At 34.1% G+C, this 18,355-nt stretch overlaps 1 protein-coding gene across 1 annotated transcript in view; it reads left to right on the plus strand.

Annotated features, from left to right (window-relative positions):
* LOC143918466 (uncharacterized protein CG43867) overlaps nt 1–18,355 on the plus strand; it is a 220,600-nt gene that overhangs the window by 183,122 nt on the left and 19,123 nt on the right. The gene's annotated exons all lie outside the window — the stretch shown is intronic.

The following is an 18,355-nucleotide window of genomic DNA, read 5'->3' on the forward strand; positions in this document are numbered from 1 at the left end:
TTATAGTTCGTATGTAGTATTAAAGTTGTAACGGAGAACTATATTAAACTACATAACCAAATGTAAGTTGTATGTATTATACATACATATATACTATGTATGATTAAGTGTGTTGATAAATTTATTAATATTAATTTTCAGTTCAAAAGATTTTGTTTTCATTCATTCCTAATATTAAAATAATAATAAAAATAGATGATTGTTTGAATCAGTATATATTTGAAATTTTGTATCTAAGACTTATTCGTAAAATAATGGAGATTTATACATCGAAAATTAAAAAAATTATTATTAATAAAAAAATATATTTAAAATCCTATAAAATATTATATAACGCTACCATAATATTATAGATACATAAATTACGCAATTAGCTAAATAAGACTAGTAATAAATAAATAAATTGATTTCTTAAATGATAATATGTAACTGTAAGTAATAAAATCAAAAATGTATAAACTAGCTGACGTTGTCATTCCAAATTGCACTTTAACTGTGGAATCGACGATTGTCGTAAAATCTTCATGCTTCTTATTGAAATTGCACCCAGCCCATTTTAGCGACCTGTTTTCAAACGATTTTTTTTTTTTAAATAATGCACTGGTATTATCTACCATTTTAATGACGCTATGTACTGATTTTTTTCCACGCGTTTTTCTTTGGTGTTGCATTTTATGTGAGCGCGACTGTATGTATGTAATTGCATCGTTGAAACGGTAAACGGACTATTTCCAACACGGCGATCTCGCACACGACAATCGTTGCCACGAAAATCGTGAATACGGAATATCTGGAACTCGAATTCTCGTTAGCGTGATAGTTTGCGTGGATGACACTCGGTGGGAGAATTTTCGAGTGCCATATATTCTGCGTTCGAGATTTTCATGCCTTGTGCGAAATTGTCACCGAACCTGTTGAAACTTATAATTCAAAATTACTATCACCATAGATAATTTATGAACCCTTTAATTCAATTTTTCAAATCATTTTTTATTTTATTTGATATCACATTTCATATGTATTTATTTATTTTAACGCACAATATTATATTATGTGGAACGAGTGCTTTAAATATTATGTGAATGCTTTTAATATTATGTGGAGCGAGTGGATAGACTGAGATCGCAACGGGTCACGTTCTTAGAACTAGTGACGAAAATTCGACAAGAGAAGTGCTCAAACAGTACCCAGCGTAGGAGCGTAGGAGGATGCAAAAAAGGAAACACAATTGAGGTGGGCGAAGGAAACAAGGATAATTTGTGGGCTAGGCAGTGGTGCAAGTACTGTAAACCTACCACCCGAAACCAAAAATATTTGAGCTTTATAATATAAATGATTTTTTTTTAATTTAACCTATAAATTAGGTATATGATAAATGTAAAAAATTCATCTCATGAAGGCGTATTTTATATCACGATATGCACAAATAAAGGGGGCTTATATTTTATATCGAAAAAAATCACCATAGATGTATCCAACGTAGTTCCAATGTCTTGGTTTCTGTACATTTTAAACTTGTTCAATAAAATTTTAAAACGCATAGCGTAAACTGGGAATTGAAAAGAGAAATGTTCCAAAAATATTTCATTTCGAACTATGGCGTTCAAAATTTAACACAAAATCGTTTAGAACAGAAGTCGCCATCTTTTCAGACCTCATCGACCATTACATTCATAATTTTAAATCCCGCGGACACGTATATGAATTTTTGAAACATAAATATACTTTGTAAAATAATGATCAGAAAACTTTTTAATTTAATAATGATCAGAAAACTATTTTATTTATATGAAATGCACTTAGTGACGTATCACCTTGAAATTTGGCCCCCCTATTTTTTATATAATAATAATAAATTTAGCCGAGATATACGGTGACCTTATGTCCTTTATTTAAGAGGACAGTCCTTTACTTCACTGTTCTGTCCTTTAGATTTATTTATTTCCTAAAATTGCCTTTTTGTCCTTTATTTTTTTTTTAAATCGAGTGTTTCATTGGAACTAAGACGGTGCTACCGGTGAACCTTAAAAAATCGGTTCTATTTTTTTTCTATAAAAATTTTAGGTAGATATACATAGATCGACAAAATGAAAAGATCGAAGAATAACAAACCCTGCCAGCATGGGTTAATTTAAAAAAATCGCTGAATCTTCCTTATGTCTCCCTGGATCTAATACCCCCATTGAACGAATGTTGTCATTAGTTTATTAAGATTATGCGGATCGATGAGAAAACCCAATTAAAAATAGACACATTTTATACATAGGAGCATGCATTTATAACAAATGCAACTTTGAAATGAACTGTATACAATTTTTTGATTTTTCACAGCACGAGCCCACGTTATTAAAAACAAGTTATAAAGCGCTTTTTTAAGGTTCAAAACGATTCTTTATATGTCCTCTATTTTCTCAAAAAAAATATGGTCACCGTACCGATATGAAATCATATGTAGGTCATTTTTATGAATTTTTTACATAAAATATGTTTAATAATTATTAGCGGCTCGTAATTTGATATCATGAGAGCATTTCAACTTTCAAATTTTAAGAAAAATTCCAAACGGTTTAAAAATTAGAAAGTTCAGATATTAAGAAAATTAGTCATTTTAAACAAAAATTATGGTGAGAGAATAATATTGTATTAGCGCCGCAGACGAATTTTTTTTATTAATTCTTGAAATCTCACTGCATGTGCATTTATTTTCACTTAGAAAATTACCATTAGAAAAAAATTTCTACTAAGAAGCATTTCTTTTTTACAAAATAGTGTAACTTATGTAAATTATATAGTTAACATTCATTTATTAAAAATTATCAATAAAAAGAAATATTATTAATTAATTATATTTAATTTTTTTAATATACATTTAAATAACGCGCTCGTTGATTTTAAATAATCCTAGAACTTCGCAATTTGAACGCGACAAATTAAACTCTATTATATGGTTCTAGGACATTCCATCGCACGACCATTTCACCACGGAGACAACTCGCCGACAGATTTCATGCAACTATTTTTTAATTATACTATATGGCAATACAAATTTTCGGGAACAAAATATGTAATTTATTGTTTTGTGGATAATAGAAAGCTTGACAGTTTTCAATTAATTTTATTAAAAAAGAATAACTACATACATATGTTTGATTCAAAAAATCATTGCTTCAAATATTTGAATAACGGTTTCAATATATGTACATTTCAAAAAGTACTGTCAACATAAAAGTTAAAGATTAATATTGTGGATAAAAAGTACAGATTTGCATGAAATCTGTCAGTGAGCTGTCCCCACGATAAAAAGCCACCGCGATGAAATGTTCGGATACGCTTTTATATGAGCCGTTATATTTGAAAGTCCAATTTTCATTTCCAAAAACACTATTTCAATTCGACTTAATTCACAAATTGTTATCACTACTTTTAATTCGATACGTCCTGAATCATGGAACGGCAGAATAAACTTATTACAGGCCACCAGTATTTTTAAATATTGTAAAATGCAATGATTTCACCTACATAGATATAATTAATTCTACTGTGCTTTTGTCTAATGTTATATTAATATACTTTATTTAATCGTGTCTTACATACATATATGTATGAGCCGCTAATTTTCCAAAAACACTTATTCAATTTTATTTAATTAACTACTTTTAATTCGATATATCCAGAATCTTGTAAAGGCAGAATAAACTTATTACAGGCCACCAGTATTTTTAAATATTGTAAAATGCAAAATATTATATTTAATGTTTTTCGAAATATTTCTCGAAATAAAGAAAAGTGGACTTACGCCATCATAATGATTATTATTATTATTATTTATTATTATTATTATTATTTATAATTATTATTATTATCTATTATTAGTAATATTTATATAATTACTTATGTATTTTTTTTTGTTTACTATTTTTTCAATTCTCTTTTTATTATCTATATATTTTTTATATGGGCGTTGGGGATTGCACTATTCTCCTCATCGTCTGGAATAAAAGCTATTATTATTATTATTAGTATAAATACTTATTCAATTAAAATCATAAATACTTTGAGATGTTTGTCAAAAAAAAAGGACATGTACTTTTGAAAAGAGACCTGTTGGAAACCCTAGTATACGCGCACTGGACTGTTAGTGTTGATGAAGAACGCACATGTTATATTCAGACAACTTGTCGACGACACGTTCTATCACAGCCACCGAACTGTCAGGCAGGAAAAGTAAAGTGTCCAGGTGAAAGTGAGTTGGAAGTAAAGTGCAAAGGTAGTCGCATCATAAATATTCAATTGAACGGCGCGCCGGGAGAGAGCGCGCGCGTCGTGCGCGTGTTTCCGACGCATGCGCAAACATCCCTCAAATCACCCTCTCCCTCCCACTTCCGCACCCCCAAACCCCGTCTCGCTCGTCCCAGAGCGTCGATCTTCGATTCGGCGTCGGCGTCGCCCTCCCATCCCACCCCTCCGTTCCGTATTTATTTTCCGCACGTATTTCGGCCGCCGTACGCGTATTTGATCGATAGCCTTCCATTCTCGCCATTATTTATTTACCGAGGACCCGCGAACATCACACCTGATCGATCCACACGCTCGCGAACCAAACGACGGACGCGCGTCCCGACGCGCTTTTCCCGCGATCCATGTGTCAACACGGCCCGACTCTAACCTAGCACTGTGGTGTGGTGCCTCTGTGTTTCCAAACAGTGGTTGGTTGCGATTTCATCCGTCGCCGTTTTGTCCACATGTGGTTTGGTTCCGATGTACGGACGTGCGTTTGTCGGCATGAGGGTATAGTCGTAGTGTCGTCGAGACGGTGGCTGCTGAAATTCGGTTCGGTGCCGTTGGATGGCAGTGTTGTCGCTGGAGCGCCCTCTGCCGCCCCCCGCACCCGCTCATGTCTGACAAGGAGGGCGAGCGCCCCTGGCGGCTCAAGTACCGGCTGACCGCGCTGCAACGGCTCGACACGTAGCGGTCACCTGTGAGTACCATCACCTCATTGCCATTCACACGTGCCTCTCTCTTTGCAACTCTCAGATTTTCCGGGAAAGCCTACCCACCCCCCTACCCCCCATCCCCAATTCTCGCCGCCTCCCATCCCAATCTCACATTTTCCGAAACAACGTGCTTTGAATTTCCCCCACGCTCAACCAAAACCTCGTGACTGTGAAACATGTGACAGTTTGAATCTTTAATTTGAGATGATTGATTGATTGGTTTATTTACCTTTTTTCAGATCACTGACCATTATATCACCACGTTTATTTATATTATAGAAGCTCAATATATTTATTCAATTCAATTCAAATATTTTATTTAAAAATTATACTAGGAAAACCTAACAGTCAAACTTAACTCCTGCCCGATTTACAAAAATATTTTATAATAAAAAAATGTTATTAAAATTATATAATATACCTCAGGCAAATTCGTATTTATAGCACCCCGAATTTGATGATATTATAAAATATATGTATTGCTCGAAAATTTATTTTATTTTATGTTTATATACACATATGTATATACCAGGAAGGCTCATAGATGTCATGATCTGTATAAATATATGTAGTTGTTTATCGATGTTTGTAATTGGTCAGAAAAGCGCATTGGTGTTTACCTGTTAGGCAATCCTGGCATATATTATGCATACATATATATGTATGTATTTAAATAAAATAAATAAATATAAAATAAATAATCGAAAAAAAAACGGAATGGTTGGAGGCTGATAAAAAAGTATAAAAATTAAAATAATATAAAAAATTATTTGTAAGAGCCATTCAAAAGATGTTGCCTAACTGTTTGATGCAGTGAAAATATTAAAATGATCAGACAGCACGTTTAGCAGTCGGATGGGGTGAGTACGCGAGCACAATAGTTCTGTCTAGTCAGAATTGACAACAGAGTTGGGGGGTGAAATTCTCTCAGTTTCTCAGGCATCTAAAGCTTGGCCAAACAGAACCTATGGTTATTAAATAAATCGACCATTTTATAATATATGCATATCAATCATACTAAATATACTCTTCCACGTGGTTTTTTACGATGAAAATGTAACATATACGTACGTATGTATATAGTACACTTTATATAAATAAATTATTTCTTTGCCTATTTTATATGCATGTGAGTACTTTTTACAAGGCTCTTTTATATTTTTATGTAATAACGCGTGGTATATCTTGTACAGTTTATATGTACATACATATATCTTGACAATCGTATCTTTCTCAGACTAAAGTATCTTCTAAAATTAGACTTTATTATTTGGGGGTTACTGACTTAATTTTTTATGGTTTTAAGGATCAACAACAATGGTTCTTAAATATTAATATGTGGATTTAAATGATAAAATACGTAAAATTAATTCTAACCTAAAAACCGTTCGCTTTATTTAAATCCACGAAGCTCTACATAACGGCTTGTATCGTTAATCTGTATTAAGTATCGTTCTCTTGAGATTTGAGAGTGTGTAATGGAATTCCCAAACATGCCCTTAATCCCTAACCTCATATCTTTCGGAATTGCACATGAGAATATATTCCATGAAGCTGTGGGTGTGTATTTGTATAACCCACTTTCTAGAAATACCGAAGAAAGCTTTTCAATCAAGTTTATCTTTAATTTGCAAATGGATCTACATTTCACTGGCTCCCGCGATAGTTGCGTATCACGATAATGCTCTCATTTATCACCGATACCGTTGAAACTATTGATCAATTGTATCTGTTACTGAAGCCAATTTTTTTCTTATTTTTGTATCATAGGCAAATTCACAACCCTTTCACTGTTTTAATCAAATATCTAAAGCATTGTTTTATTATTATTTTGTTTTTGTTTGAATTTAAATAATTAATCATTCGAGTGTTTTTTAACACTAATATAACCGGTAATTAATCAAAAGAAACCATTTGTTTTTTCTCGTATGGGTTTGAGTTCTAAGGATATTCTTAAAATAATTGTTTCGATTTTGGTTTTGGTTGAATCTATTTCGGTTCGAAATTGGTTTGGCTACATATTATATTAAACTTACATATATAATAAGTGTCTAATGCGTACGTGTATGTGTACGAAGTGTACCATACCTTGTGTACCATGCTCCATCTCTCTTTCTCCCCTTGGAATCGTATATCGTGGAAAGAGACGCGGCATATCACTTCGTTCACATGACTGGCCAACAAAAACTAAATAATCTTTTTCAAAACAAATAATTGAATTTTAAATTTTTATCCACTTAATTGCTACGCGTTTGTAGAAACCGATTCGATTATTTTATTATATGTGTTTAGTGCCAATCCTTGACACTACCTCTTGAATATATCATAAACTAACGAAAAATATTGACGTTTTTCAATTTCATTAGTATCACAGGATATTTTTAGATGCCACTGTGAAGAAACCAAAATTAATTTCGAGCCATAGCCTTAAATACAAAGGAGCGTGCACCTTTACACGCATGAAGTGGTTAATAAATGATTAATTAAATGATCCAAATTGCGATATTTTACCGAGTGCACAATTATGTATGTGCACACAGGCTACTAGTATACAATATATTATATTTAGGTATTTGCATTTGCATACATACATACTTATTATAATATATGTATATGCTACAGTCCAAGTGTACATCTCGTTCGTTCAATAAAATGCCAGTTTGTTCATACGCGGCCAGTTATACTGTACACAAAAGAACAATTTGACAAACTATTTATTACAATTTAACATATTCCATTAACTGTATTCTATGTATGAGTACCCTGGGTTGAAATGTTTTAAAAATCAACGAAAATGGAAATAATAGCAACGTTGTAATGCAGTCTCCACGGGATTTCCCATTTTGAATACAAATCAAAGTTTTGACAGGTAAAAGTTTCATATGACACCTGGTGGCTTTTGACTTTTAGCAAATAGTTCGTATATAAACAAACTGGTATGTTCATGAAGGAACCGGAGTAAACACTTGGACTGTAACATATGCATAATATGCTTCAGAGTAGCTTAATTTCTTTCGTGAAATATTAAAATCAATTCAAAAATTTCCTGTATCATATAATATGTAAGTGGAAAATTGTTAAAATATGTATATACATATACAAACATACATATGTATGTATGTTTTAAATAAAAATTAATTTTTGATCGAGTATCATAAAGATTGATGCCATTTGAGAAAAGTTCTTGAACTTTTGCTTAAACACTAGATGTATTACACAAACAATATTATTATACATAAATATATGTATGTTACAGTCCAAGTGTTCACTCCGGTTCGTTCGTCAACGTACTAGTTTGTTCATACACGAACTATTGGTTTTACTTTAAGTCAAAAGCTACGTATCTTCAAATAGATTCACTAGGTGTACCATGAAACTTTTAGCTGTCAAAACCTTAGAGATGTCAAAAAGCCAAGCATTTTAAATGGGAAATCCCATGGAAACCACATTTCAATGCTGCCATAATTCCGGTTTTCGCTAATATTAAAAATATTTCAACCCAGCCTAAGCATAATTATGTATGTACATAAGTACATAGAGGTTGAGGATAAACGACTGAGAATACTTATGCCTGATAGTTTAGACTAGTTCGTTAATCAATTTGTTCTTTTGTGTACACTATAACTGGTCAGATTGGTTCGTGTATGAACAAACTACAATGTTCATGAACGAACGAAATGTATACATCGATAGTAACATACATATATATATACATATGTATATGTACGTGATTTTTTTCAACTTACATACTTTACACGGATTATTCCACGTTACATTATTGAACCTGCTTCTTTTTCAAAAAAAAAACTTAGACTTTGATTAATCTAGTTTATATTTAGGACTATCACCCTTCTCAAATTTGACAACGATCCGACCCTTTCTTTGTCCTCATATTCTCAAACGTTTTTTTTACAAATCGATCCACGGATAATATGTATGGAACATTTATACATATGTACATACATATATACATATATACACATTTTCATTCGTTTTAGCATAAGCTATATTGAATGGATATATTATATGCATTCGGAAATCCACAAGTGCACATAGTATAATATATCAAAGCTTAGTTTTCACCCTTAATAATATTTACATTTAACGTATTCTGACCTGTATTACGAATTTGGTTGCTGTCTCATAGTTTTTTTTTCAGTTTGAATATTTAAATTAATTAATAGTGTTAATCACATTTAGACAGTCATAAAATCGCCAACTAATGACCGTATGAGTAATACGTCGACAGATGGACTTCTAGTTCACAACTGTTTTTTACTGTGAATTGTTTCGTGAATATTCACACGAAACTCTGCACGGAAGCCCTTTCACAGCTACGACCCCCATACTTTCAACCCCTTTTACGAATGGATAGTCGTATTCAGATGTGTCCCACTCTCCAATAGCACCCTTGTTGCCTTTTTAAGGGCAGATTATTCAACAGTACTACGAGCCATAAAACCGAATTCCTAAAAACACTTGTTAACAACTTATTCATCGCGTTCAAAATATTTACTTTTTGAAACAGATTTACTATTTTTTTTTAATTAAATAACGTTTTTTCAATATAAAACGCTCCTAATGAAGTGGATCTGTTAATTTAGAATTCCTTTGTTAAGGATGTAACCGTTGTATCAATCGATTTCATTGGTATTTAACGGTAAGTTATACGCTCACTTAGACCAATTACTTTAAATAATTGATGCAAGGGAAGTTTGGGAGTTTGTACGTGCTTTCTCGTTTATCGAATTTAGTTTCCTTAGATGAAATTCTCTTATTTCTCGGACCACTTGTGTTAAACGAGGTCAGGTTCACATGTGGTGGATCTTACATTGCCTCGTAGATTAGCAACCCTATTGATTATTTAACTAGATACATTGCAACCCGTATTCTTTATTTAATTTATAACGTCTTATGTGTGGTATGAAATGTTAAATTTAGGTTTAGGTCGTATCGCATGAAATTAGTATCGGCTTGAAAGAGTTAATGATGGAAAATCCACGATTACGCATTTTCCCCGAAACCATTTATCCTCGACTCGGTGGCGCCTCAGCATATCGATTTTTCGCGGGATGATCACGTTGAAGCTTTGCCAAAAAGTTTTTTCCATTTTAAATGGTTTCTGTCCCGCCATCCGACTTGGGTTTATACGTGTCTGGCGACACCAGACATGTTTGTCGTTTTTCCACTGTTACTGCCGTTTGAATACCATAACGTACGAAAGCGCATGTACGCTCATGATTCATATACTTTTACTTTAAATGCAATTATGGAATTTTGTAAAGATTTTCGTGCCGTTCTAACATTTATTTTCTTTTCGGTAAATGAAATTTAGATTTCATATTAATAAATCAGATTCAAAGCATAAAGCTCGTATATGTAAGCAATATCGTATCTGAAAAATCATTAAATTCTAATCATTCTATAGATTAGAGATAGCTACATAGTATCGCTTCAATTGTCCAACTCATGAAAATTCGATATCGCTTTTGATTGCTATCCTGATTCAAATCTAAATAAAATTCCTAGATATTAAATAATTTTTCAAATTCAAAAGAAACAAACAGGCGTTATGATTTCATTCAAAAAATTTTTATTTTATTTTTACACAAATTCATCATATTTGCCATGACAGGAATTATCCCAAGGCGACATATATGGTTAGATTATTTTTGTACAATTACTTAATATCTAGAAATAGATTTAACAATTTTAAAACATACATAGAATACAATAAATACATGTATGGACAATCAAACAAATTTTTGATCTACAGAAAATTTGCGAGAAATACAATATGTTTTTATAAGATTCAACAAATTCTAGATGCTAAACTTAGAAGGAGGATATCGATATATTGGATCCGTCACAACAATTATGCTAGAATAATCGGAAAATTCTAACAGGAGATGGTCGATCTGTGTTTTAATAACCACAGGATCTCGCCAGCAACCTATTTGGCCAAGACTCAAACCCACGACCTATTAGTTTTTTTTTTATAGATTGCGAATGTGCAAATAAATCTAACGCCGATCGTTCACATCGAATGTATCGATGGCTTCCACTGCGATTCTCCCCATATTTTTTACGTTATATTTTTCGGTGACAGTGATGAATAGCGATGAGACATCAGTCCTAGATTTGCATGTACACGTGCACACTAGTCGACTCGGAAAAAGGTGCAGAGAGTGACACGCGACACGTGTTTTTTTTAGATAGTTTTGCACGTCCAAAAAACACTAGCATGCCTAGTCCGTGTCGACACGATCTTCCCAAAACTCACCCCTGGAGTATTTTCGGTGATATTTTATCCTCGTATTGACATCGATTTGACAGTGACGATAACCGTGATTCCCATATTTGAAGACATGTAGGAAAAACGTCAAAATAATAAGACCGTATGAATTAACACGGACATGAAGACACGCCTATCACAGCTGTGGTCCACCTAAACGTGCCGTACCACACTTTTGAGTGTTTTCTTAGTATAATGTTCTTTTTTACACATTCCATTGATCCCTATAGTGCAGTGCTTCCCAATTACTTTCATGTCACGACCCCCTAAATCTGAAAGAATTAATTCCCGGCCCTTAAAAATTTTTTTTTTCTAGTTAAAAGGTTTATTTGGCAGTAATTATTACAATTATAATACACATTTATATTCAGCACAAAATTATAGGAACTTGCTTAAAAAAAATTTTTTTAAATAACTGCACACATGAAAAAATTCAATGCGATAGATGAGGTCGCATGTTTTTACATAACAAATCGATATCGGGTTCAATGTCAGAAATGCTAACTCGCAAAGCATCTTCCAAAGTCTCCGTGGAAAGGCATGACCTTTGCTTAGGTTTTAATATAAGAAATGACGAAAATGCTGTTTCGCATAGGTACGTAGTCGCGAAAGGAATAAGAGTTACCAGGGCTTCTTTTCCTATAGCAGGATATTCTTGCTGTCGCCTTAACCAAAATTCTGAAATACTTTTTTCATTAAATTCCACTGCAAGCAAATTATCTGATCTGATATCGATCAACTCTTCTTGGGCTGTCGACGTAATATGATTATATTTTAAGGACTTGGCAAATGGTGTTCTTATCCAATTGTTCCTTTCATCCTCATTCATGTCTGGAAAATATTTTTTGATAAATAGTATCGATTCGGCCATGTGATCAAGTATAACATTTTTCACTGAAGTCGACAGTGATATTTCAGTATTCGTGAGAAAATCATTCAAACACGAAAACATCTGCGTGCATCCTTGACTAATACCTTTTGGCCACAAAGAAAGCTTTTGTTGGAAAGTTTTCATATAATGTGTTATTATTTAACAGACTTAAATATATACATTCCCTAAATATGTAATGTGGAAAAATATTCATAAATGAATATTTGTACTTTCTACTGAATATTTTCGCGGCCCCCGCGAGAAATCCTACGGCCCCCCAGGGGGTCGCGACCCACAATTTGGGAAGCACTGCTATAGTGGACAATACTTCACGTCCAGCTTTATATTTTCGTAGCTTTAAAATTCACATCTGCATGTACATATATATGTATGTATGTATCTACATACATAGAATGTGTTTCTCGTAAATTCGTCGTATATCGATTTTTTTATTATACCAGTTTGACCATACATAGATGACGCTGTAGTGTGGTATAATAATTTTATTATAATGTATAGTACTTATTTAGTACAAAAATTTGAAATTTATCGCTTTGGAGCAACCTGTCATGGTACCTATAGTAGAAACTATTGTATAATAAATAAATAAATTTAATTATTCATTTAAGTAGAGTTTTATTGAGCAATGTTTTCGACCAGTTTGTGGATATTATTATACGGATGCGGTGCATCCGCTCTAAAATCGCCAGACAAATTTAATATATAAATTCCGACAGATAAATTCCGAATCTTGCCTTATTAAACTCGCCAGAAAGATCCAACTCAATTTTAATAATTACCATTTTAATAATTGCATCTGTGCACATCGAAAGGTTACCCGTCATCTGATGTGCAATCTATCATTCGAGAAAACGAGAATTACGTTTAAAGCTGCCGTTCTGTTAATCTGTCGTTCGTTTGTCTGGCGATTTTAGAGCGGATGCACCAAACCCTATTATACACAACGATAAGTAAACTGCAGTAATTGGGTTTTTATAGTATACTAGTGTTATGCCCGTTGATATTTCAATAGATGGTTTCGGAAATAGAATTGATACCTGCATAACAATAAAGTTATATGTACCGATTAATAATATAATAAAAATAACAAAGAACAACAATTGTCGGAATCGGGAATCGGAACTAAAATAGAAATCGGGAATCGAAACTGAAATTGGAATCGGGAATCGGGAATCGGAACTGAAATAGGAATCGGGAATTGGAATTGAAATGGGCATTGGGAATCGGAATCAAAATCGATATCGTCGTCATAGAGAATTTCTATTACGAACAGAAACGCCAAAACTTACATACCAAGTCTATTTCGAAATTATATATTTGATATTTTAAAACTGATGGAGTACACATATGTATGTATGTAGATCATGATAAAATGATAGTTATAGATATAATAAAATAAGCTGTCTGTATTTTGTTTTTTAATAATGATATTTCAATGATCTTGGAAATACAGGTACTGCTTGATAATGTTGATAGACTTATTTCAATGACAAGCTTTTTGTGCTGATCACACGTGTGATAAATCAGTTATTTATATAATAGGTTTTTATTATTTTCTATTGTGCATGATGATAATTCGCATTCCATGACACATTTAATTGTCTTTGACAGATATCGAATCTTACTCGTGGTTTGTATTCAAATGCTTTGAGGTCCTCACTACTTGGAGCAATTCGCTGTTTGGGTGTCTTACTGGTACTCGATAGCATTCCAGGCATGCTTCCATCCTCAATTTGAGAATTTCGATCGTTGTTTACTAAACTAAACTGAAATTACTGATGACTCGTCCGCCACCCCTTTTGGCATTTGCCACCCAGGGCCATAAAGTACTATATGGCGTCTCCTCCGCGTTCCCAGTTGTTTGCACATAATATAGTTGTGTATTTAACCGTCTGGGACTCTCTGGCTCCAACGCCACCCTCGGAGAGCGACGTTGACTCATTCTTGAATGCTTTCACCGAAGAGCTTTCAGAGCTGGGCGAGCTTTCGCGTACAGCCAGAAACGCTGTTTTAAGGACCGCAATTAATTCACTCTCCCTTATTAAAGTTGACATCGATCAAACTCTCAAAGTCTTATTTTTTAACCTCTCCGCCAGATCCCCGACACTGTTTTTTTTTTATTCCAATTCACAAATTGCTGTGATTCATTATGTTTTCCGCATTTTATTTATATTTGCTCGTTCTTATTCATGCTGAATCATAGTTTTCCGGTGTTCAGATCTATTTTAAAAATTAATTGGATCGTTTATATACCTACATACATAGGTATACTTATTCATACTTAAATTTACGCCGCTTCGAACCAACAGTTTTCCTATATAATTACATTAAACTTTAATTTGAAAGTTGCTAATGTAAAGTATCTTATATGCTTCTAACACAATATATTCAAGCACACAGTAACTACATAATTCGTTCCAAGTTGGAAACTAACTAGTAGGAATACTAATTAACAGTTAGAAATTTGTTAGCTTCACACTTAACCATTAGTTCAGTCAACAATATAATATATTACTTAGAGTGTTATTATTTTTTGGTAGTTCGCAACCCCTGTTTGATTCGAAGCTGCAGTTTCGTGCGGCTTTCTCTCATTATCTGTGTTCCCTAAAAGGACATACCGCAAAAAAGTTGAACGGGTAATCTCGAAACTACATGAGCTGTGCCAAACTTTCATGAGCAATTATATACATACATGCACAACGACTTCGCATCAGGGACTAACAACTGGAACGCTTTTATTTGTACACATATAATATAATGCCTTTCTAGTTAATAGGATTCTCCACCGCTGTCACAAATGCGTATCGTTCGCAACATTTTTCACTTTTTTATATTTTTAATAATATAAAAGCGTCTCGAATACTCCCCCGACCCAGGACCGCGTTTCCCATTGTGTTGTCTGTCGCACAGTTGTTGGGCGAGTGGGTGTGGACGAGGGGTGGGAGGCAGGATATTCGGGGAAGGGGACGAGGATCAGATTCCGTATTCAAGGGCCACACTGTTTACAATTAAATCACGAAACTTATATTCACTTCCTTGATTGAAGTCCTGATATTCGCAACGCGTATGTGAAACTTCCTGAAAATTACCCAAATTAATTCCAATGTGACGTAATATGACATGCACTCCTAAATTCGCATACCGACACATCACAAATACATACATATATTCTATTATAATTAAACTTCACATTCAGAATGAGAATGCTTGTAAATCATCTCAGATACTTTTAAGACGTGGTATGTTACAGTTGAAGTGTATCTTCCAGTTTTAATATGTTTTGAATAATTGGAATATATTCTAGCTAAAGTGGTACCGTTATAGTTGAAGTGTATTTTCAGTTGTAATATATTTTGACTACTTGGAATATATTCCGTCTAACCCACGTAAGGCGATTTACACCACAACTAGTCAAAATATATTACAACTGATAATACAATTCAACTATAAGCTGGTACCAGGTTAGATGAATAGGTTAGGTTTTCGTGAAAACGTCACTCGAACTAGTTGAATTGTATTCGAATATTTTATTTTTATTTTTATTCAATCAATCAATGTACACTCGTCATTACAGATCGCTCCAATGCGACGAGTGTACTATATAGACATCAAGAAATTCTTTATATTTTAATACATAATCATTACATAATTCGAAACCATACATGACATCTATGGTCAGACATCGTATACAATACGATCAAATAACATTTTTATACAACAATACGAACTTATACAATAAACATCCACAGAGACATATATGGAAAGAAACCTGGTGAATCCTGAGATATAACAATAGCTCGGGAAAGAAATGGGTAGGTAAAGCCAATTTTGCAGGAATCGTTTCAATGAAAATCAGAAAAATTGGCAAACTCTGATAAGAAACGACCGACCTGGTTACAAACCAAGGTCTAGCCAGCAGCAAGCAGTGTGACTCGAACTCATAACCACACTGACCATAGCAAGATATGCTAGCCACTAGTCCATGCTGCTGATTATGAATGACTTAAAATGCCAGTTGGAATATATTACAACTGAAAATACACTTTGACCGTAACATATGTACATACATACATATATACATACGTGTGAAAGCACTTATTTCGATGCTACAACAGTGCTGCTCAAAATCTGTTGCCTATCATTCGAAGCTGGTTCTCGTGCCTATCAAGATCTAACCTCTTCATTTTGCGAACGTTCAATTAATTCTGTCCTTTGTTTGCCTTTGCATTCTATCTACTTCTAGCAAATTCCCTCTTCGACCTAATCCTTCTTCTCTGTAATGCATTGTCCATTGTTTCCGACCCTAATCTCCGCCCATTATTATCGAGTTCTTTGAACCCTGAATGGTGCGAATTAATAATAACAAAATTCCATCCTCATCCCTATATATATTATAATTTTTGTCGTACTAGTGCGGCCCTCTCGACTTACTCACACGAGGACACACCCTGTACATGGAAACACATACACACACTGGGACAAGTTGAGTGCGCAAAGCCGTGGCCCCTCCGAACCGCCAGTCAGCAGAGGGATTCCCTCTGAACAGCTGCGTCTCTGGGTGTCTGTTGCTCCCCGAATTCAAACTGCAACACAACCAACTCCAATACTTTAATCCTTAAATCAATATCGACAATTAATTAGTGTGAAATTCAATTTAAAATTTAATTAAAGTGTGGTGAAATTGTTTGTGCACAGTTGGTGTTGTCATGTTTGACATGTTGTATTGTGCATATATGCAAGTGCACTGCTCCGAGTCTTGAGCACTCACCCCACTTTCTTCTCCTGCCGCGACTGCGGAGTTTATAAAAAGACAAAGTCAAAACGCGCTTCGACTTCTATTTCTGGTATTGTGTGTGTGTGTGTGTTGTTAGTGGGTGCCGACTCTCTCGCCCTCTCTCTCTCTGGAAACTCAACGATAAACCGCTGGGACAGGGCAGGAGGTGATCTAATGAGAGGGCAGGATTCGCGACGTGCTGATTCTGTGTGTCCTTTCCCCTCTTGGATTTTACGAGTTCGTTTTATGGCCGACTAAGGAAGATTGAACGGTCAGGACTCGCTGTGGCCGATCGCCGTCTCGATACTGTTGGGTTTTTAGTGCGAACTTTTCCTATCCTGCGCCATAACTTGTGTTTGCATTTTTATTAAAAAAATAAAGCAAAGAAGACGAGAGGAGGAAACGTAAACGTTGAACTTTTTCGAAACTGTGTTTTCGTGCAGCTGGCGCCATGAATTCATCAGTATTATGTATGTTGTTGTATTATAAACTTTTTTTTTCGTTTTTCGAACCCTTTGAAAATCAAAATTAAAATATGTATCCCTTTTGTGCTTGGTGGTGTTTGTAAATCATAACCATATCTTCCGGAATTTCATAAAACCAGTTTGATAGCACAGCATGTGTGTAGGCACGGGTCACATTTTATTCTATAAAGAAGTCCTTAACATCCAACTGTGCCGTATTTGATTATATCAAAGTGTTGAAATATTGCTATAATTTAAAATACGCATGTTTATATCAAATACTGAGTCATACAGTATTTGATATAAACATTCATATGTATGTTTATATCAAATACTGAGTCATACGCGTTTTATGTAAGGGGGCAGTTTTACATCTAAGCCGTACCCATTTAATTTTTTTTGGTATTATTATGCTAAAAATTATTTACACCATACAAAAAGCCGTTGAATTACACGTGTTTAAGGCTGCCCCTATTGATACACCTGCTTGTGTAATGACTAGACTTCGGCGTTCGATTTCTATTTCCCAGGAAAGAGGGTTGATTACTATTTTCCTACAAAACTAGAGAACCAAAAAAAAAGGTTGACCATAGAAATTGACAATGGTGAACCCATTTTTTGTCCAAATACAAACCGATCGCCTATCCTTAGTAATGACTAGAGGTAGGATAGTCACAGTGCTATCCATTGTTCGGCAAACCTTTAACAATGCATTTACAACCTTTGAACAATACACGGCCCCCTCAGGCTCTGGTGACTAGTAATTACACGTAAAATACGTTAAAGATTGTAGCTTTTTTAATTTTTCTGCTTTATACCGGGTTGATGCGATACGAGTGCACCCAGACCGATTTCGCCAATTTGGTCACTCGGACGTTGTCACTTTACGAGTGACTCGTAAGGTCTGGGCTTACTCGTATCGTGTCAACCCGATAT

Source organism: Arctopsyche grandis, chromosome 10, assembly GCF_051622035.1.
Source record: "Arctopsyche grandis isolate Sample6627 chromosome 10, ASM5162203v2, whole genome shotgun sequence".
NCBI classification, from domain to species: domain Eukaryota; kingdom Metazoa; phylum Arthropoda; class Insecta; order Trichoptera; family Hydropsychidae; genus Arctopsyche; species Arctopsyche grandis.